At 34.3% G+C, this 24,426-nt stretch overlaps 1 long non-coding RNA gene across 1 annotated transcript; it reads right to left on the bottom strand.

Annotated features, from left to right (window-relative positions):
• Window positions 1-23,777: 23,777 nt before the first annotated feature.
• LOC127083011 (uncharacterized) lies at window positions 23,778-24,426 on the bottom strand. The gene is made up of 2 exons (XR_007788279.1): window positions 24,225-24,426; window positions 23,778-24,141 (listed from the first exon to the last, which is right to left on the bottom strand). It is a non-coding gene; the product is annotated as an uncharacterized LOC127083011 (long non-coding RNA).

The following is a 24,426-nucleotide window of genomic DNA, read 5'->3' as shown; positions in this document are numbered from 1 at the left end:
TTTTTAATTTGAGTTTCTCTTTTAATTTGTGAGGCTAAGACTAGAAGTCTGTCATCTGTTTTATGCTTTTTGTCCCAATCTCGGCGGCCAGTGTAAGCTCAACAATATCTGCTTCATACTCGACTTGGTTGTTGGTAGTAGGAAATTAGAAATGTAGAGATACCTTGAAGGTTAGTACAACTTCGTTCTCCAAGGTATCTCTAAATACTAACCATGTATGTGTCGGCTATTAGACGACCCATATGTAAATACTAACCAGATATATGTCGGCTATTGGATGACCCGTCTGTAAATATTAACCATGTATGTGTCGGTTTTAGTGTGCCTGAGGTCATTTCTGCTATGAAATCTGCAAATATTTGTGTCTTCAAAGATTTCATGGCTTCATAGGACACATCAAACTTAGACATATTGATGAACTATTTTGTCAGTCTCCTAGCTAGATATGGCTAGTGGAGAAAAATCGCCTTAGCGCCAAACCGGTCCTGATGACTATGGCTTGTGCTAAGAAATAGCTTTTTATCTTTTTGTATACCATCCCTAAATCATCATGACCTTTTTATCTCTTGATACCATGTCTATGGTTCATATAGGGCTTTTGAGATGAAAAAAATCGAGTTTTGATGACCGCTTATCTCTGTTACAAGGATATCACTGAATGCCTCCTTGAATTCAGCCTAATAAAGGTATAAAGTTTCTCCCATCGTTGGTCGAGATAGCACGAGCAGAGTGGACATGCATCTTCAAGGGCGTTGTAAGACCCCAATTTTGACCCTAAGATCCCTCATGCTATCTCATCATATGCATTGGTAATGAGATCATACCTTGGCATCCTTCTTACCCCTCTTTCATTGGGTTTGTGTTGGGAGAGATCACCAAGCACCATGTGATTATATCATACTTGTATATTATCATTTTACTAACCAAAATACCAAAAATATGTCTTTGCATTTGCCTAACTCTTTTGTAGGTAGGGCATGATCACCCTTTGATCTATCAAGTTCACATCTAGGGTTTAAGACCCTCATTGCTAAGAGCATAACCAAGGAATGATCCACAATGGCTATAAGCATCATATATGAGTCCCAATGATCTCTACATGTTATTTTGGTCAAGTATTCTTCAAGAGTTTGGAGTTGGTTTGCCTTAGAAACCCTAGTTCATCTGGGTATCTTGAGTAACTTCTCCTACAAGTTTCTTCATCAATTAATCAAATATTTCAAGGGACACTTAAAATTTCATCATCTTATACATATATGATCTACCATGAGCCTAAAAAGTTAAGAGAATTGCAAGTTAGCAAGTTGGTTGATGGTGGTTGGCCAGATAAAAAGTTAACTTGCCAAGGCCATAACTTGCTCAATTTTTATGAGATGAAAGATTTCCAAGTTGCACAATCAAATTCAAGATGTATACTTCAACTTTCATGTTTAGAGTGAGATCTAAATCAACTTTTTTGAGCATGTGATATGAGGATACATTATAGGTCATTTTGGACCAATACCATTGAACAAGTGATTTTTCTTAACTTCAAAAATGCATAACTCACTCATCCTAAATCCAAATGATGTCAAATTTGTGACTATTTTGAAGGTTTTTGAAAGAGATACACCTTTGATGAATACACTTTTCTCATTTGGAGTTCACATAAGAAGTTAAGCAAGGTGGAATAATTGAATATGTGACTTGACACTTAGAAAATATTTTGACATATTGAAATATCAAAACTTCCACCTCAAAATTCACCATGATACAAGTTCCTAATGGAAACGTGTTCAACATAAGAGTTGTTCCTCTTGATCTAAGCTTTCCAAAGAGTCATAGTTCATTTATTTTGGACAAAGTTTGATAGGTCTGCGCATGGCTTAAACATGCCTGTATCAGTTGGCAAGATCAATGCTTCAAATGTTCAAATAACTTTGCCTTGCCATCCAAGCTTCCTGCAGACCTCATTTCAGTTGATTGTGGACCTAAATGGATTGCTTAATGGGCCTTCACACGCCCATGCAAGCATGTGCATTGCATTGCCAATTTTGGAGAATTTTTCAAGTGTGTAAATAACACTTCTCATTGCTATAAATAGAGGTCCAATGCCTCAGTTCAAAGGACTTTGCACGCCAGCTTTGCCCCCAACCTTTCAAACCCTCTCAATTCAAAGAAAAACCTGAGAAATTTCATTTGAAATTTGAGTTTGAATCTCACTATTTGGAGATTCAAAAACTCCAGGATCCAAAGCTTTGCATTACTCTTAAGCCACTTCCACAAGCTCCATAAGCAAGATCAAGCACAAATTGAAGCAAGAGAGATCCATTTCTGCACATCATTGAAGGTAACGAGTTTCTCTTGAGAATATTATGGGTTGAAGAGTCAGTCATCCTAACCTGTAATATCCGATAGATGGAATTAAGACTCTGGGAACTCTTTAGAACATGATCTACAGGTTTTTATCCTTAGTTCACTCCTTTGGGATGGTTCTTACCTAGACTCCATGCTCGTGACTCACAACAAACCCTTGATTCTTGGTTGATCCAATCAAGTCTTGTCAATATCAATGGAACTTGGATGTTGATAAGGTGTAAACCATAATCCACCAAAATGGATGATTGATCTTGACAATGACTTGATTCATCCTTTGACCTTTGTTTGTTTGCCTTGTGTGTGATCCCTTATTTGTGATTGTTGTATTCATGCATTCATGCGCATCATAACATTCACCACACGAAAATTTCAAGGAACTGAGGTATTATTTGCAAATATTTTCAAACCATGGATTGTGGACGAAGGAACACTAAGAAGTACAGTTTCAGATGTCCCAATTTAAAAGAGTTAAGGAAGCTAGCATATTTTGTATTAGATCCCTTGGACTTCAAATAATGCCATGGGAAGCTTCTGTTTATCTTGTCTGCTGATGTGGTTGAAGGACTTTTGAGTGTGTTGGTTCAGTTTTATGACCCTCTCTATCGTTGCTTTACTTTTCCTGATTATCAGCTTGTGCCTACGTTGGAGGAGTATGCCCATCTTTTGGGAATACATGTTTCTAACAAAGTTCCATTTAGTGGATTGGAATAGATTCCCATATCTCATCTTATTGTTGAAGCTCTTCACTTGAAGAAGTCTGAGATGTAGGCTCATTGGGTGAAGAAAGGAGGATTGTTTGGGGTGCCTTCTGATTTCCTCATCAAGGAAGCTACTACCTTTGCTCAAGCCGGTAGTGTGGACGCTTTTGAAGCTATCTTTGTGTTGCTCATCTATGGATTAGCTTTGTTCCCTAACATTGACGATTTTGTTGATGTCAATGCCATTAGAATTTTCTTGATTGGGAATCATGTGCCTACTTTGTTGGGTGATATGTACTTCTCTTTGCATCTAAGGAATTCTAAGGGTGGTGGAACGATTGTCTGTTGCACTCCTCTTCTGTAGAAGTGGTTTATTTCGCACTTGCCTCAGATGCCTGCTTTTGTGGAGAACAAACAATGTCTACGGTGGTCTCAGAGACTTATGTCTCTCACTAATGATGATATAGTTTGGTATGATCCTTCTTTGAGTAGTTTGGAGATTATTGATTGTTATGGTGAATTATCTAATGTGCCTCTCATTGGTACACAAGGAGGAATTAACTACAACCCTGATTTGGCTCGTCGACAACTTGGGTTCCCCTTGAGAGACAAACCTAATAAGATGTTGTTATGGGGTCTTTTCTATCAAGAGGGTAAAGATCCCCAACATTTGAAGCAGAAGATTGTACATGCTTGGAATGATATGCATAGGAAAGGAAGATCTGAGCTTGGTCCGCGCAATTGTGTAGCTTTGGAAGCTTACACACTTTGGGTGAAGAAGAGAGCTTTGGAGTTGAAGATGCCTTATCCTTGTGAGAGACATATGTCTATGGTTGTAGTTGAGCCATTAACTCTCCCTAACCAAGATGTAGAGGAGTTGGAAGACGCACTCGCCAAGATGAAACGAGAGAAGGATATGTGGGAAGAGCGTTTCCATGCTTTGAGCAAAAAGCATGAGGAGTTGCAGCTTGAGTCTAAGGACAAATATGCACTTATTTAGCTACTTGAAGATCGAGTGACAAAGAGACAGAGAGAACCAGAGGGTTCATCTTCCTCTAGTATGCCTCAGCCTTTCGTTTCTCAGAATAGGATTGTTGATCAACTTATCCTCGAGAAGATTCAGATGAAGGCTTCTTTTGAGACCGAAATCCGACGCATTCGAAGGAAGTACGCGCCTACAGCCAGATCTTCTGATATTATTGTTAGGGATCCTTAAGATAACTAGTCTCCTTTTCTCTTGTATTTTTCATTTGGTTTCTGAAATTGTACTCAGTGTAATCCTTCCAATTATATAAATAAAAGAGATTTTTATGGTCATATCAAATTGTTGCAATTATTGTTAAATATATATTTGCAAATAATATAGTAAGTTCCTTGAAAATAAAAATAATCAAACATTGCATTTTATGCATCATTTGCATAAGCAAATTTCTCTTTCTCTAGATGTCTCATTGGTGTTTCTTCTGTGCTTCAGCCAGGCTGACTCATCGATACAATACTCGCGTCAATCACTCCAGAATCATGGAACATCTTGAGTAAGAGAATATAGACTTGAAAGAGGAGATTGCCTGCATGACCGCCATGATGGAGTCAATATTAGCTGCATAGAGCCAGACTTCTCCAACGTTCGCAACTCCTCCTCCTCCTCAGAGGACTGTTATTTCAGAGGTGGCTACCTCCATTGTTCCTGCAACTACTGCTCATTTTTCACTACATAGACCTGCCAGATTCCCGTGGGGAATGCCGCCAAAATTTATGCCCGAAGGCTTTGCGCATACCTTTGCTTCCATGCCGACATCTAGCCCGGTCATGTCTGTGCCACCGCCTATTGTGCATACCCTGCCTCGTGTAGAAGACACCATCTATCATTCTGAGCCGTCTGAGGGCCCGAATGTGTATGAGAAGATGGATGAGATGAAGGATCAATTTCTTGAGCTGCGCAAGGAGTTGAAAACTTTGAGGGGTAAGGACTTGTTTGGGAAGAGTGCTGCGGAACTATGTTTGGTTCCCAATGTGAAAATCCTGGTGAAACTCAAAGTGCCTGACTTTGAAAAATATAAGGGAAATGCATGTCCACTCAGTCATTTGGTGATGTATGCCCGAAAGATGTCTACTCAAACGGATAATGATCAACTGTTGATCCATTATTTTCAAGACAGTCTGTCCAGTGTCGCTCTGAGGTGGTACAGGGGTTGGATAGTGCGAGCATCCGCACGTTCAACGATTTGGGCGAAGCATTTGTGAAGCAGTATAAATACAATGTTGATACGGATCCCGATAGAGACCAGTTGAGGTTGTTGTCTCAAAAGGACAAAGAAACATTCAAGGAGTATACTCAAAGGTGGAGATAATTTGCTGCTCAGATTACCCCTCCTTTAGAGGAAAATGAGATGACCAAGATTTTTCTGAAGACCCTGAGCTCATTTTACTATGAGTGGATGATTGCCAATGCCCCAGTGATTTTACCGAAATGGTAAATATGGGGATGAGGCTAGAAGAAGGTGTCCGAGAAGGACAGTTGTCTAGAGAAGAGGTGTCATCCAGCAAGAGGTACGACAACAACTTTAGTAAGAAGAAGGACAATGAAGCTAATGCAGTGACCAGTGGGAGGAAAAGGAGGCCTCAGATTAGAAAAAGTCAATCACCCCGTCAACATCATCATCAAGTATCTTCCGTAATTCCAGTATTTTCAGTAAATCAATCAGCACCAGTTCAACAAAAACAACATCAACAATAACAACCGCAGCAACGAACAAACACCTACAACAACAACAACAACAATACCAACAATCATCAGCAACAGATTTTGAGAGGAAGAAGGTCTCTTTCGACCCAATTCCGATGACATATGCAAAACTATATCCATCGTTGGTTCTCAAGAACCTGCTCCAACCAAGAAATCCTCCACAAATCCCCAAACCACTTCCATGATGGTACAAACCGGAACTCCGTTGTGCTTTTCATCAAGGAGCTCCCCGACATGACATAGAGAATTGCTACCCCCTCAAATATGAAGTTCAGAAGCTGGTAAAAAGTGGAATGGTCTCCTTTGAGGACTGTGCGCCTAATGTTAAAGCTAACCCACTACCTGCCCATGGAAATTCATCTGTTAACATGGTGGACAGTTGTCCCCAGTGAAGCGCCGCGAAAAATACAGAGTCGCCACCAGATTTTATTTATTCTAAAGGAAAGGGAAAATAGCGATAAAACCCCAAATGAGAGAAACGAACTCGCAACCAAGAGCAGATTCGGAATTCGGTTATGCAAGGGGAAGGTATTAGCACCCCTCACATCCATGGTACTCCATGGGAACCACTTGCTCGTATCAAATGCGTATGGATGTTTATTTATCTGTAACTTGCTTGCTATCGGGAATGAGATGAGAGAGAAAATAAGTTTTAATTTAGTTTGCTCGCCAAGGATTTGGGCCCTTGTGCCTACGTATCCCCATACGTCTCTTAGAGTTGGAGACTTCTGACTTCTGAGAACCACCACCATGTCTCTTCTTGGCCTCCGACCAAGACTACTTCTGATTCTTCTTACCAGAAGACGCCTTCAGAGCCTGCTCTACCTCTATTTTAGAGGTTCTCTCAGTCAGACGCAACTCTTGTGCCTCTAGACTGCTCTACAACTCTTCATTCCTCATGGTGCTTAGATCCTTAGAATGTTCAATTGCTATAACAATGTAATCAAACTGAGGAGTAAGAGATCTCAATATCTTTTCAATGATTATTTGTTCAGAGAGAGTCTCTCCACAAGATTTCATCTCATTTATGATCATAATCACTCTGTAAATGTAATCAGATACCTTATCATTGTTCTTCATGTTGAGATTCTCATACTTCTTACATAGAGGCTGGAGTTTCACCTTCTTCATTGATACATCACCTCCATAGAAACTTACCAGTATGTCCCACGCAACCCTCGCTGTTGTCGAATCAACGATCTTCTCAAACACATTCACATCCACACATTGATGGATGTAGAACAGAGCTTTATGATCCTTCTTCCTCGTCTCTCTATACGTTTTCCTTTGTGCCTCAGTTGCATCCGCTGCATAATCGTCCTTGACGAGATCAAGAATATCTTGAGCGTCAAACAACACACGTATCTGAATCATCCATTGATTCCAATTCTTTTCATCAAATACTAGAAGCTTCGTATTCAAGCCATCGTTTCCACCGTTCATCGTCGTTCTTGTGCAAGAATTCACTCAGATCTCACCAAACACTTGTGTTTCTCAATCCCTCAGAATAAAAAAAATGTGATTTTGTTACGATTCCGATCATAAATTCAACGTGAACTCAAGAAACAAAATCAATCACACACGCATCACCGTTCACTCGTGTTTCCCTTGGTGTTTCACGTGGATCCGAATCAGAGCTCTATATATCAAGTGTTGATGCACAAGAGGAAGAAGATGAAGAAGATGAAGAAGATGAAGATGAAAGAAAGAGATAAGTTTCTAACAGACTCTAACAGAAAAATTGAAATTCAATCATATTGAATATCTATCTCAAACTAAACCAAACTTTAGTTTATATACACAAGCTAAAATAAATTTTAAATGCAAGTTAAATTATATCTAAATGACACTGAAATGAATTAGAATCTAAGATATTTGGCTTTTTCATTCTAGTTGGCAGTTTCTTTATTTTATGATAAACTCAAGTCTCATTCCATCTCTTGCGATAATCCGAAGGTTATAGTCTTATGTTACTGAAATTTATTCTTGCAAGGAAGCCAACTCTATTGGATTACCAACATTTCATTCGCACTCGTTCAGGTTAGTAAGAAATTTTTGTGCATTGCATGTTTTTTTAAAGTTTGAACTGCTATGTACAATAAACCTTAAATAAACTTAGAAGCACTTTGCTCTTGACAAGAATAGTAAAAAAAACAGCTTATAAGGAAATTGGTGCTACATGGATATAATACAGTAGTACAATAACAACTGCCAAGAAAAATGTTTCTCTTAAAAAGAACTCTTTGGATTCACCTGAAAAGTGGCATAAAATACCTATAAAAAATATGCATTAAAATTTTATTGGCTCCAAGAATTTGTCACCAATTAATGGGTTTGTTTTGTTTATAGCATAAGTATTGAGTTCATGATGAAACTAAATAGGTTTTGGGCTATTAATTTCTAAAAAAACTTAATTAAAAAAATTTAATTTATTTTAAAAAATATATTAATTAATAAATTATCCAATCAACATTGCCACATTAACAAAAATAATTTTTTATTCCAATCATCCCTACCATTTATATAAAAATAAAAAGAAATCAACAAAATAATATAAAATTGAGGAATAAAAAAAACTGATTTTTGAAATTGTGATAAAAATTCAAAAAAAATTAAATAGAGGAAACAAAGTGAATTTAAATTAAAAGTTTATTAAATAATTCCCGCCATCAATTAATTTGAATGAAGTACGGAAAAGAAAAAAAAAAGAGAAGTAGGGTTCATCTTAAAATAAGTCATTGATATGAAGTAGGAGTATTTCAAAATTGGTAACTAGGACAAACACTTACCATTATAAATAATCTAGCTACACTTTTAAACTACTTCATTAACTATTAATCGGCAAATTAAACCCTAATCACTATCACTGAAACAAAAGAAAATCCTAATCACTATCATTTTGAGTCTTTCCCTTTCCTCCAGAATAGTCAGATTACTATCATTTTGAGTCTTTCCCTTCCCCCCAGAATAATCAGAATCTTGTTTCTCTCCCAACAATCAGAGTCTAATGATATGTTTTGATTTTTATTTTACTTTTCACTTTCCAAATTGCACAATTGAAAACACACAAAAAAAAGATATTTTTTCTATAATTTTCATTAATGGCAGTTTTGGTAATTATAATCATGATTTTATTAATCATTATAACTAATTTTTTCTTAGTAGTTTTACTGACATATATAAAATATAGTAACATATTACCATCCAAAATATAATAAGTTGTTATACAAAATACTAATAAAATGACCGTGTTTATTAATTTTTAAAAATATTTTTATAATTAATTTTAAAGTATCCTAATTTCAAGAATTCATTCTTTAAATTAAAATTTTAAATATAGTCATTACATACAACAAAATAGTAAAAAGTACATATTTATATAAATTTTGAATAAAGTTTAATGGAAACAAAAACTGAATAACAACAAACTAGATCCATGACTCTGTCAATTCTTGATTCAGTTGATTTAATCAATTGATTCAATTCGATTTTTAAAATCTATCACTTGTTTTTTAATTGGAGTAGATAATGAACATAAATATTTAAAAAGATAAAATACTTTTACCTAAAAATACTCTTTCAATATTTCTTAAGAAAATTGTAATTGTAATTTTAAGAATACTTAAATACTAAAAGTAACTTAATAATAAAAATCAATAAGAATTAAAATTTTCAATCATATTATAGTATAATTTATATTTCTTATAAAATTGAATAAGAGAAAGTTACTAATTATAAACAAAAATAGTAATAAAAGTTGTTTTACAAATATCATCAAAATGATTTCTCAATCTCTTATTATATAAATAATATATTTTTAATTATACAATTAATATTAAGTTAAAAAATAGTTGACATGCATGATTAGATCTTTTATTAAAAAATAGTGATTAAATTATATTTATATTTATAGATAACCAAATATGTTTTATTATTAGTTAAAAATAATTATATATTTTCTAAATAAATTTGTATTCTCTTATTAAACATATTATTGAAAATTAAACTATCAAACAAATTTTTTCATTTTTATATTTTGAAAACAATTTTTAAAAAGCAGTTTATCAAACAAATATTTTTGATAATTCTTTAAAAACAAATTTTAAGAATTAAAATTAAAAAGTGTTTCAAAGAGGCTTGTATTTTTGCTTGTTAAATGTATGTTACATGCCCTCCAAGTTATGATTAACACTGTTTTTATTGTAAATCATGGTTGAAAGCAAATTTTATTTGCAATATTACATAACTTAGGTGGTGGCATTTAGCCTGTTAATAAAATGAACACTATGATTCAAACAAAATGAACACCATGATTCAAACTATTTTAATGCAATTCATATAATATACGTACAATCTTTGATTTCTATTATAAATAAAAAAACATTTTTTTGAATAATTGATTATTTGATATATAATAATAATAATAATTTGATGTATTATTTATTTAATAAATTTAAAATTTTATATTTTACTTATAATAATGAGTGATGATTTTTTATATTATAAGTGATTTGTTAAAAACAAATATAACATTTTATAAATAAAAAACTGATATATACGGTCTCTTTCATTAGATGTGTTGCTCTTAAAATCAGATGTGAATGCTTCCCTCATGCCAACCCAAAGTTAATGACCCAACACAATTGAGATTGAACCACGAAATTAAAACTCATATTAATATTATTTTAACTTATTATAATTTATTAATAATTTATTATTAGATTTTAATTTTTGATTTATTATTAGATTTTAATTTTTGATTTCATCATCTTTATCAAGGTTAAACCACGAAATTAAAACCCATATTAATATTATTTTAAATTAGATTTATCAATTTTATTCTTTTTAAAATCCATATTTCAAAATGAAGAACACACAAACTTAAAACACATGAAAAAAAACTCAAATTTATCGATATTATTTTTTTAAAATTCATATTTCAAACACTTCTTCTACGGCATGGAAATTATTAAATTAGATCTAAAAATATCAAATTTCAATTTTTTTAAATAATCATTTTTTATAAAAATAATATAAAAATAACATATTTTTTAAACTAATTATTAATATAACCATTTTCAAACAAAAAAATTATCACTCTAAAACATCTGTCATATTCGTACTTGAACTAAGGCGTTATGCTTACCGACTCATGCATGCATCTCAAGCCAATGCATGCATTATGTCATTAAGAGAATGTGTCATTGCAAGTGACACATCCTTTATTTATTTATTTAAATTTTTTAACTTCTAATTAAAAGAAATTGAAATAAAAAAGAAAATGGAAAATAATTAATAATATTATGTTATAAAGCTAAACTACACAAAAATTGACAAGAAAACTAATGACCCGTCCGATCGAAACGTCTCTCTGTTCCTCATCCCGGTGCATTAGTCTGTCTTCAAGGTCTTCCACAATTTCCTTGAGGTGTTTGAGGTCTTTGAGTGTTGACATGATGTAATGGTGGTTGGTGCGAAGGTCCCGCATAAGCTCCAATGGTATTTGACAAATTTGTCATCTTGGGTTTGGTAATGGTGTAAGGTTGGTTGTTGGACGGGGATTTGTTGTTGGGCGTATAATGCTGAAGGTCGTTGGCGTGGATCAATCAAATATCTTGGCTCAGACACAAATGGTGGCGTTGTAACCGACCTAAACCAAGTCATATAATATTGAGTTGGTCTAGCACCATGTATGATTGGTTCATTTAAGATGTGTTTACGTCGATTCCTCCAATAATGACACATTTTTTAGCGAAGTCTCTCCCATCAGAATAATCTCATTGGCCATCGACTCTTTGTTGATGTAAATCTCCCAAACACGTCAGAGATTCTGGAATTTGTTATTGCATGTCGAACTGCAGTTTCACACGGTCACTCTAGTGCATCTCCATAGTAGTGAATCAGATGATTGTTGTTTTTGCTGTCCAAACTGCACGTCATCGTGGTTAACCTGGTGGTTAAGACCCATATACGGCCTCCAGATAAACTGTATAAGAAATTTACATGATTAGAGGATATGTAATTTGATAAAAAAAATTAAATCAAAAATAGAATTGTTTAGTAGTAATACATCGTCTGGTCCAATGTGGTCTAAAAGATTGCGATATACTACTACAGTGTGTTTGAGACACCTGTTGTAGTTCATCCCTAAAATTGACCACCTAGAACGAAAATATTGAAAATATATTAGTTACAATTACTTGTAGTATAAAGTCTAACAAATTCGAAGATTTAAGATAAACTTACTTTGTTGCGTAGGGGAATGTGAATGGCTTCTCGTTGACCGGGATGAGTGACGACATTCTCGATCAACCCCATGCTTGTAGCAAATAGGCGTAAGAATAAAACATACATGTATTTTTATTTTTTGCATCTTTACACAACGAACTATGTAGATAGGACAAAACAGTTGAACCCCAACTATATGTGCCTACTTTATTTATATTTCGTAACAACGACAAATACATAATATTTACCATATTATCAGTACTTTCAAAAAATAAAAAATTACCAAATAGAATCATAATATAACAACGACCTTTAATTATCTTTTAATACCCAGTCGATTCTTCGTTTAATGTTGTTTATATATATATATATATATATATATATATATATATATATATATATATATATATATATATATATATATATATATATATATATATATATATATATATGAATCAATCCTGGATATATAATGCAATCAAAATAAATTAGAAACGATAGTACTATGCCTAATACAAATAATATACTACTATGTATGTCGAACAACCATGTTCCTTCGCCGCCTCATGTACTGCAATCTCGTATGTGCATCATTAAGAATGACATATACAATGTCCCTCCCAAGAGAGCCTTCAAGAAAGACTCATCAGTCTATACTTGCTTGTGTAAGATCCATAATATGAAGACATCCAGACAACACATCAACAACATGATCTACCATATCCTAATCGTCCTCTAAAATCTTCTGCTAAGATGGTCTAGGTGGATCTCTCGAAGCATCTAGTGTCATATAAAAGTGTGACACTCTGTAATACCACTAGACGGAGCCACCATATGCATAACTACGGTCACTAGAAGCTACGATACCTCGTGCTTCATCCAGTATCATATGATTAAGGAAATAATTATACATGACATCTACATCTCCACACACCACAGTAGGAGGAATAAAATCAGTGGGGTCTCTTGGAACAAACTGTATATACTCAAACTAGCGCATGATGCGCTCATGAAGATGTGGATATATCAGACGTAACCCACAAGTCATCCATCTATAGTAAAAGGCTATGTCATCCAAGGGTTGTGTCTGTCGATGATCGTGGTATGGATGGAAGTGTATATCATCTGCTATTGTATGGTCAAGATACACTCTAAAGGGCTCGATCGCCTGATTCCCTCTGAGCGGGACGAATGTGCAAGCACATGGAATATTCTCAATGTGGGTATCAACATATGAACAACCAGATATGTGTTGGGAAATGCTAGAAGATATATGATCTCAATGCATATGCTTTATGCTGCATAACCTACTCATTATCACAATCGGTCTGCTTTGCAACTCTCATCTACTATGCATACAACCTCTCTAGAAATCCAAACCTAGTATGACACCCGCGTGTGTCTTCTATCTCCTTTAAAGCACCCCCTATATCAACTCCCAAATAGGTCACCATCATCTCTAGTACCTCTTCTTTGATAATCCTAGAGTGGTATAATGTTATTCCCCTTATCGGAAGATGCAACAGGAATAACACATCGTCCAATATGATAGACATCTTACCATGTGGAAGATGAAAATATGACGTCTCAGAGTGCCATCTCTCAATAAACTTGTTGGTTCTAAGTGTTGGTAGCAATTTTGGTAAAACAAAGAGTGTTCACAAGATGTTGTGTGTGATGTCTTAACATGAGATATCCTATGTACCTGCTGGAGCTTAAGAAACATAATTATGCAGGATTGTTTCAGAATGTTATACACCATGTCATGGCATCTGATATTATGTACCTGCTGGAGTTTAAATGGAAACTATGCAGGATTATTTTAGGATGTCATACACAACGTCATGGCATCTGATATGTTTGTACCTGCTGGAAATTATAAAAGGAATTATGGAATTATGCAGGATTGTTCCAGGATGTCAGACCCGATGTCATGACATCCTATACACAGAACATTCAGTATGAATGTCTGGTGTTTTTTGATTTCACAATTAATGGCAATCTTTGTATGATTGAAGATCTGATTTGCAGGCGCATTCAATCATTGATTACAACCTGATTTACTTATTTTCCAAGGAGATCTAACCAGCTGTCATGAGAAGATTTGATTGAAAATAGTTTTAGGGTTTTCAAGATGTCCAAGCCCAACTGAAAGCTTCTATAAAAAGGGACTTGGAAAACCTGATTGAACACACAACCAATACTGAGTGAAATATAGAGAGAGAGTTAGGGTTTGTGTCTTGTTTAGTCGTGAGACTTGTAAGCCATTCAAGTCATCTTTAGATGATTGAATTGGTCTGATTTGTGGTTGTAATTTGTCACTCTAAAGCTGTTAAGCAAGAGTGTGTGTCTACTTGATCAAAGTTGTGAAGCAAGATCAAGTGTGTGTCTTCTTGATCAAAGTTATTAAGCAAGATCAAGAGTGTGTCTACTTGATTGAAACTGTGAAGTAAAATCAAGTGTGTGTTATTGAAAAGTGTTTTCTTTTCTCAAGGGATTGTTATTTAAAATCACATGTGTGATTGTAGGGAAGTGAGTGGGTTCTCATATCTAAGAATGCTTAGGTAGAAATTGCTCGGGTAGAGATTAAGTGAGAAAGACTGTAACTTGTTGAAGTGTATGGAGAGTCTTTGAACTGGTTCTATTTTAGTGAATTTCCTTCCTGGCTTGGTAGCCCCCAGATGTAGGTGAGTTGGACCGAACTGGGTTAACAATTGCTTGTGTCTCTTACATTACTACTCTCTATCTTTATCCTGTTTGCATTACTCAGATATTAGTGTCGTGACATTACCTTCGACATCTCATATCTGATACCAGAATTTCAATTGGTATCAGAGAAGGAATTCTGCTCTGGTTCTGGGTGAGATCTAGGAACAATACTTTCTGGTACAATGGAGAGAGATGGAGGATCTGTTCACATGCCACCAATTTTGGATGGATCTAACTATGACTATTGGAAACCTCGAATGGTAGATTTCCTAAAATCTCTTGATAACAAGGCTTGGAAGGCTATGTTAATAGGCTGGGTACATCCTGTTATTACTAAAGAAGGAGAGGCCACAACTGATAAGAAACCTGAAGAACAATGGTCCAAGGAGGAGGATGATCTAGCCCTTGGAAATTCCAAAGCATTGAATGCAATATTCAATGGAGTAGACAAGAATATTTTCAGGTTGGTTAACAACTGTGAAGTGGCTAAAAATGCTTGGGACATTCTCAAGACCACTCATGAAGGCACCTCTAGAGTAAAGATGTCTAGACTACAGTTGCTCACCTCCAAGTTTAAAAATTTAAGGATGAAAGAAGATGAAAATATTGATGAATTTCATATGAGTATCCTTGAAATTGCTAATGCCTCAGGAGCCCTAGGAGAGAAGATGTCAGATGAAAAATTGGTAAGAAAAATACTCAGGTCACTCCCTAAGAGATTTGCTATGAAGGTGACTGCCATTGAAGAGTCTCAAGATATCTCCAACATGAGGGTTGATGAGCTAATTGGTTCCCTTCAAACATTTGAGATGGGATTGAATGATGGTTCTGAAAAGAAAACCAAAAGCATGGCCTTCATGTCAAACACAGAAGAGGAAAATAGTCAGGATGGTGATAACGATTTGGCTAATGAAGTAGCAATGCTGGGAAGACATTTCAACAGACTGTTGAAAAAGATGGATGTAAGATCTAAGGCAAATGTCAAGAACATCTCATCTGACATTAGTAAATCCAACAATGATGGAAGAAGAGCAATGTCAGATGAGAAGCCCAAAGAAGGAAAAGAAGTTCAGTGCTATGAATGTAATGGGTATGGACACATTAGGACTGAATGTGAACCTACCTCAAGAAACAGAAGATGAGTCTTGCTGCCACTTGGTCTGATGAGAGTGAAACAGAAGAATCTGCAAATCCAGTAACTGCCTTGACTGGAAGATGGGGTTCTGATGAAGACTCAAGTGATGATGAAGTAACCTTTGAAGAGTTGGCCACTACCTACAGAAAGTTGTGTCACAAAAGTGTAGAGTTGTGTAAACAGGTTGAGATCCAGAAGAAAGAAATTACTCAACTTGAGAATGAGAAGGTAGAACACTTAGAAACCATCTCCAAGTTAAAAACAGAAGCAGTGGTTCTGAAGGCCAGGATAGATGAAAGTCAACAAGTTGAAAGCTAGAAGATAGTACAGCTGGAGAATGAGAATGCAGACCATATGGAAACCATCTCCAAGTTAAAAACTGAAGCTATGTTCTTGAATTCTAAACTAGAAGAGATGACCAAGTATGTAAGAATGTTAAACAATGGATCTGACTCCCTAAACAAGATTCTCCAAACTGGACAAATAACAGGAGATAAATCTGGCATTGGATATAATGAATCTAAGCCTGAGTGCGGTTACACTGGTTGCAAACCTCAAGCCAAACCAAAGTGCAGCCATAGTAAAAGCAAACCTGTGATGTCACATCATATGTCACAACACTAGAACAAAAGACAGTAGAAAGGGAAATACCAAAGATGGAGATGCCATTACTGTGGGAAATTTGGTCACCTGAAGCCCTTCTGCTATAAGTTGTATGGTTATCCTAGCCCTGTTCATCATCAGACTCACTATCAACCCAGACCCAAACAACACAGGCCTGTCAACAAGAAGCAATGGGTTCCTAAAACTAATGTTACCAGTCTAATAGCTCACATTCCCCTCAGAGTCTCAGCCAAAGAAGAGTGGTATTTTGATAGTGGATGTTCCAGACACATGACTGGAAACAAAGACCTGATAACTGGACTTCATCCTCATGCCATAAGCTATGTAACCTTTGGTGATGGAGCAAAGGGTGAAATCAAGGGGATATGCAAGCTTGATTTCCCTGGAGTGCCTAAACTTGACAAGGTCCTACTGGTTAAGGGTTTGACTTCAAATCTAATAAGCATCAGTCAACTATGTGATCAAGGTCTGAATGTTAACTTCACCAAAATTGAATGTCTGATTACTAACAAAGACAATGAAGTGATCATGAAAGGAATCAGGACCAAAGACAACTGTTACATGTGGAACTCTCAAATTGGTTATTCCTCAAAGTGTACATATGTCAAAGGAATGAAGACGAGTATATATGCTAGAGGGACTCTCAAGAGTGATGAAAGACAAGTCTGTGGGAAATGTCAGACAAGGATGTCACACCAGGAGCTCAGACTTAACATCAATTTCAAAGAAGAAAAGCTCATGATGGCTCAAATAGATAGGAGGTTGGATCAGATGGGTGAACATGTTACTAGTCATATGCAGCCTGAAGTTGGAAAGAGCTCTGTTGGACTTGGGCTACAAGTCAAGCAAATAGAAGGGCCTATGTATCTATCTCAAAGCAAAAGTGCCAAGAGCAATGTTGAGAAGATTGAGATGGAGAGTGAAAGGACACCTGCTCCTACACATTTGAGAGATGAAAATGGAGTTTATGCTGAAGATATAGCAGATGGTAGCAACTGTTCTCAACAGGGTTGGTTGGAACTACTGATGATTGCATACAATGTCACACACGATGTCATGACATTGTATTATGACAACCTGAATGCTACAACTATGTCCAAAAATTCTATTCAGCATAGTTGGACCAAACACATTATTTGCTGTCATCACTCCATTAGAAAATTTGTGGAAGACAAATTCATAGCTCTAAAGCATGAAATACAAGCAGCTGACAAGTTTGCAAGGGATTTGAGTGATAATCAATTTGAATATGTAAGAGGGAAATTAGGGATATGGATTCTTGAGAAATTATGGCAATTAATGTGGAGTGGAAAAGGTAACAAAAATATTGTCTGCCCAATTAAAAGAAAGAGCCACATTAATGATGAATCATTCCCTAGCATTGGAAATAGAATCTATGTCATTTGCACACGCTACCTGAACACAACTCTTTCCATCTTCAGCAAACTACTCATAAAACCTCTGCTAGGGCAAAGAAATTTCTTTCAATAGTTCAACCTAGGGCGCGTCAACCTGGACATGTGGGGATTCTGGGGCATCAGGAGGTGTCACCTGTCTCCTTTGGGAAAACGAAGTCGAAGATGCATGAATACCAGAAGTTGGCGCCTCTGCATCAACCGAACTAGAACCAACCGGTGATTGTGAGAGTCAGGATCTTTTCCTACGACTCGATGCATGTTGCTACACTCTGCCGAGCCTTATTCGATCTTGGTTATAAACCATGTTGCCTATAATAAAACAACAGAAGCATTGTGTTGTAGAAATAATGAAACTCGAATGAAACACAATGAAAATCAAGCCAAACAATATAGATAGACAAAATACATAAACGCACTTCCGTATTTTTGGAAAATCAAGTTTGGGACAAATACGGAAGTGCATTTCTGTATTGACCTACAACTCAGTAATACGAAAATGGCATAAATGCATGGAAATCTAATTTTCTCAAAATAAATTGGTCATCTAAACTACCTCTCAAACACATTGCTCAGTTTAATAGCGTTTCTAAATGACCTATTCCATAATCAAATGTTCAATTTCTACAATTTCGTGTATCTAGAAATCAAATGTATAGAGAAATAAAAAAACTTACCCAATGTGAGTTTGATATTGAGTAGTTTGATTTATTGGACGTTGAGAGTAGAAACTTGAAAGTGAGTTGAGAGAGTTTGAGAGTATAAGAGACTATGTTGAAAATGATGAAAAAGAAAAAGGACAAGAGTTTAACACGTTTTTGATTAAAAATTCTTCTAAAAATATATTTTCATAAGTTATACAAAAATGTATAGAATTAAGGTCTAACTACAAGATAAAATGCGTCTGAAAACATATATTTGTGGTTCATAAATAGTTTTGATTTTTTATTAAGGTGTGGAAGCAACTCAGAAAAAACAATTCCTTACTAAACGTCACCCTTAAAGGTAGTAAACTGACCAAATTGCTTTTCAACCAAAATATGCACATTTTCTTCTTCTTATTTTTTTGACACTATTATTTAAAAACTAAAAAATAAGAAACTTATGTTAAGATGGGGACATGTCCACCAAATGGTGTGTTGGAAACACGATGGTATGGTAATAAACAAATGTCTAACTCTACAGGACGAATTAATTGAGTTTATATATATATATATATAATATATATATATATATATATATATATATATATATATATATATATATATATATATATATATAATATATATATATATATATATATATATATATATATATATTATATATATATATTATATATATATATATATATATATATATATATATATATATATATATATATATATATATATATATATATATATATATATATATATATATATATATATATATATATATATATATATATGAGATTAATTACTATACACTATCAGTGTAAAAAGTTTTACACCGTCGATTCATCACCATCATCTGTTTGTATTACTTTATAGATTTTTAAAATAAAAGTCAAACTTCTTTTAATATCCGACGTCTATGATTAACTGACGGTGTAAAATCCTTTTACACTGTCAGTGTATTTCAATTAAACTCTCTCTCTCTCTCTCTCTCTCTCTCTCTCTCTCTCTCTCTCTCTCTCTCTCTCTCTCTCTCTCTCTCTCTCTCTCTCTCTCTCTCTCTCTCTCTCTCTCTCTCTCTCTCTCTCTCTCTCTCTCTCTCTCTCTCTCTCTCTCTCTCTCTCTCTCTCTCTCTCTCTCTCTCTCTCTCTCTCTCTCTCTCTCTCTCTCTCTCTCTCTCTCTCTCTCTCTCTCTCTCTCTCTCTCTATATATATATATATATATATATATATATATATATATATATATATATATATATATATATATATATATATATATATATATATATATATATAATTGAACAAAATATTTAAAGGTAAAATATAATTGTAAAAATAAAAATTATAGTTTTTATTTCTAACAAAATAAAGTCGAGACAATATTAATCCAACTTAGGAAAATCAAATATATTAAAATTAATTATACATCACTAAAATTAGTTTTGACTATTTTCGAAAATAAAACCAAACATATTGACTTCAACTTTAATCATCAATTGTCATTGTAAAAATTTTGTTACATGGGAAAGAAGTCCATATCATCAATTTGTAAAGTAAAAACTCTAATACTCTTTAGAAGGTGTTTTGGACTGGGCCGAAATCCATCGATGAAGGTCCAACAAGGTAAACGATCCAAATAACTAAGAGATGTTATTCTCCACGAATCAAACTTAACCATAGGATCAAGACGAATAAGGATATGTAAACATTTGTCCTCTGAGATAAGTATACTCATGATAAGATTTTAGGAATCCAAACCTTACAAACCTATTATAAACCCGTCTTAATACTCTGAAATTTGATTAATTTATTTTCTCAAATTAATCGTATTTTTATTTAATTATTTAGTATGTGGTATGTTTTTAATTAAATATATTACGAGTTGTATGTGTGTGGGGTATGGTGGAATATAGTGAGAATATTGGTGGATTGATAGAACGATTAAAATAACTAGAATTAAAAATCATTTTTAATTAATTAAAATAAATAAAAATATATGATTTTGGTGGAAAATAGAAACTAAGAAGAAATAAGGGAAGTGTTGAGAATTATAAAAGGAGTTGAACCATAGTGTAATTAGTAAAAAAGTTAGATTAAGTTTTTAGAAATAAAAATGGGATTAGTGGAGCTTTTAAGGGAAGAATACGTAAAGTTAGAATTTTGAAGAAAAGAGACTAGGGCTTGAAGAGGGAAGAACTCAAACCATCAACCTTAATCAAATTCAGAATTGCTGTTAGGAATCTGACGTAGCGGGAACTGCTTTGTATATTGGTGTAATTGATGAAGGTTAGTGAGGACTCCTAAATCCTCTTCTAGGTTTTCGCATATTTTGTCATTATTGATTATGTGTGAACTATTGATTATGAATACATGTATATTATGTTATGATTGATGTTCTGTGAATTTATGTTAATTCCATGTGAAACTATATGATTGAATTATGAAAATTGGTATTCTTATGAGTTGGGTTGCAATTGTTGAAGGTGATGATGATTTTAAATTAAATCGATCTAATATATGTTAACATATTCCTAATTGAGTTTTTTAATACTATATTAACATGTATGATTGAATTTCATGCATTTGGGATCAATTGGGGTCGAAATCGGAGCTTTAGTGGGGCTCTAATGGTGGAAAATTGTATTTTACAGGTTCTATCTAAGCGATCTCGCTTAGCGAGGATAAAATTCGCTTAGCGAGCTACTGGGTTCGCTTAGACAAAGTGACAGAGCGAGGGTTCTAGGTTCTGAGATGCTCGCTCAACGAGGATGAATTTTGCTTAGCAAGCTACTTTGTTCGCTTAGCGAGGGTTACAATGCATAATTGAACCGTTTCGAGTTAATTTGTGTGAGAATGTGTCGTTTTGGTGATTAATGGATGTTGTCATGTACTATTCGGAATTATGTAAAGTGTTATGATTAATTGCATGATTATATGGTGATTAATTATGTATTGTTTACATGATGGTAAACAGTTCAGAAGGGGGGACTGTTTGTATACTTGTATGCATTGTTGTTATGATAGTCGAATAGTAGTTCAGAATGGGGAATTACTATTATATGTCAATGCATGTTGGTTATTGTCAAAAGGGGGACCATAAGCATTGTTATTATAGTTGCATTGACTTTGTATTGACATGCATCATTGTGTCGTGTCGTTGAAAGAGGCATGTATGCTAGTTTAGAAAGGGGGAAGAGTGGCTTGTCCCAAGCTTAGAAGGGGCCTTGGAGCTTAGAATGGGGCTCACGAATTCAAAAAGGGGACTTGGTTCCTGAAAGAACCAAATATTGAGTTGGTACCACATGCATAGTGTCACGTTGTGTCGTGAGTTGCATTGCATCTATGTGTATATTATTGTGAGTTAGGTGTGAGACTGTGACGGTGTTGATTGTGTATTGAATGTATGATATGTTATATGTTTATCTACCATTGCATTCTTTACACTGTTTTTATATGAAGTTTATTCTCACCTCTTTTGTTTCAGATTTTCCACCATGGACATCTTGTAGATAGTCAAGAGTAAAGTTGTTGTGAGTGGAAGGTTGCTTGTTGGATCTTTTCTTCATTTACTTATCATTTTATGGCAATTTAGTGATTTTAGTGCTTTGATCTTATAACATCGGGAACATGGCGTTTGTTATGTTTAAGTTGGTATCGAATTATGTTGTTAAAGTTTAATACTTTATTTGAGAAGTTTAATTTGAAGCTGTTATTATTTTAATTTCGATGGATGTTGATAAATATTTTGAAAGTTTTGTTGGTTAGTTTTCGTAGTGACACCTTAAATTGTCGAGTAATTCTTTTATATAAGTTTCGGGGTTTATAGTGTTACACCCGTCACCGACTCTCAGCAAGAATTCACCATTAGATCTCAATTCACACCCTATATATGAGTACAAAAATCCCATCCAAATCAATTGACGTTGTATATGGGAACCTCTCTCTCTCTCTCTCTCTCTCTCTCTCTCTCTCTCTCTCTCTCTCTCTCTCTCTCTCTCTCTCTCTCTCTCTCTCTCTCTCTCTCTCTCTCTCTCTCTCTCTCTCTCTCAACTCTAACAAGTAAGACAACCACATTTAAAGGTCACAATGGAAGAAAATGAGAATAAAACTTCTCCTATCAAAGTTTCCGATCTCCAACAAATTCTTTAACTAGTGGGGCAATATCCAAATTGTAGCATGTGTTGCAGGGCAACTTTGCACGTCTTAGGAAGACCTACAATATATGCTCTTGATAAATACATGTGATTTTATTGGCTGAACAAGTATAACAAGGTTTTGACGATAACAAAGAGATCAAAAATATCATAAACATTATCAAATGAAAAAGAAATTTTGAAATAAATCAATAAACAATAAGTTTTTGATGATTGGTGAAAAAAATCAAATGCTAAAAATCATCAACAAAAAATAATGTTATATACTAAAAACTCATATGTAATATTAAGTGTGTCATTAGGGGCACGCACGCTCACACACATTTCCAAACTTCATATGTTTTTAAAACTGCTTTTAAAATCACTATGCCTTAGCAAAAATCTTTAAAACCAAAGTATAATCAATTATAATGAATACTTAATAAGAAATGTTTGAAATTAATTTTTTAACTCATCTTATTATAATCTTTTGTAGCAACTTCTCGTGCCATGAGATATTTTCTCTTTAACCTTGCATATAGTTTAATAAACATCGTTAATCTCGGGCCGCATGGTCCCATACCTAAACTTGAAATCTTTAGCACTATGAAACACATATATCGAAAATATTACACCAACACTAACACGTCGATATTAATAATGATTTAAAAAAATAAATTAAGCATAATCACAAATATCAATATAAATTTCGAACACGGACACTAACACATTTTTTCCAAAAATAACAGTACTAGATGAAGAGATGGCTAATTGATTCCCGATCATTCAAACAAATACAACATCTTTTTTTGTACATCTCTAACTATAACTCTTTAGTGCAATTCTATTTTAATTTAAAGTCTATTCAGCATTAACACCACTCTAATTTCAAAAATAGTAATTGCAGAGTAAATATCTAATTTGATCATTGATATTATAAAACTATATCAATTTAGCTTTAATATAATAAGTATATCAAAATGACATTCAAATAGTAAAATGTTAACATGGTTCTTCTTTCCGTTTCAGTATGACATTCAAATAGTAATGGCAATAACGATGTTAATTTCGCAATGCATGGATGAATCTGAAACTAAATAAATTTAAAAAATTCAGAACAGCACAAAAGAAATTAACAGTAGCCACAAACATAAGTTTCAGCTTCCGAGTAAAGTTTTCAGCTAGGACATTCATCAAACACCTTGCGTGCCCATTTATACTCAACAAGTTTAAACACAATCACAAAATAAAAGCCGGTGAATATCAAAACACAAACACTCAATACAAATTGAATTAGTCTTCAATTATCCTCTCCTCCGGAAAACGAGAATCAACAACCGTTGCAGAATCATTCTGTTGCTGTTGCTGTTGCTCTTGTTCTTCAGCTTTCATAGCAGATTGAAAGTCCCGTATTCCGGTTCTCATCACATTCGCAATGAGTACTGCAACAAGAAAAAAGAAAGAGTGTGAGTAATTTGTGTGGAGGAGAATGATTGAGGATGGAATTGAAGTAGAAGAAAGGTACTAGCGGCGGTTCCGAATGTCCAAATCCAGAGGATCTTTAAACCAGGGCTTTTCTTTCTCTCTTCGTTGCATGATGAACTAAACTCAACTATGAGAATTAAGAGTGAGAGAATAATGATAACCTAAATTAAAGTTTTTTTAATAGAAAAAAATCGAGAGGAAAGAACAATTCTCTAATCACAAATACTTAAGAGTGAGAATAA

The sequence above is a fragment of the Lathyrus oleraceus genome, chromosome 5 (genome assembly GCF_024323335.1).
Source record: "Lathyrus oleraceus cultivar Zhongwan6 chromosome 5, CAAS_Psat_ZW6_1.0, whole genome shotgun sequence".
Taxonomy (NCBI): Eukaryota; Viridiplantae; Streptophyta; class Magnoliopsida; order Fabales; family Fabaceae; genus Lathyrus; species Lathyrus oleraceus.
The sequence above is the reverse complement of the archived record's forward strand: the minus strand, read 5'-3'. Positions and strand labels throughout refer to the sequence as shown.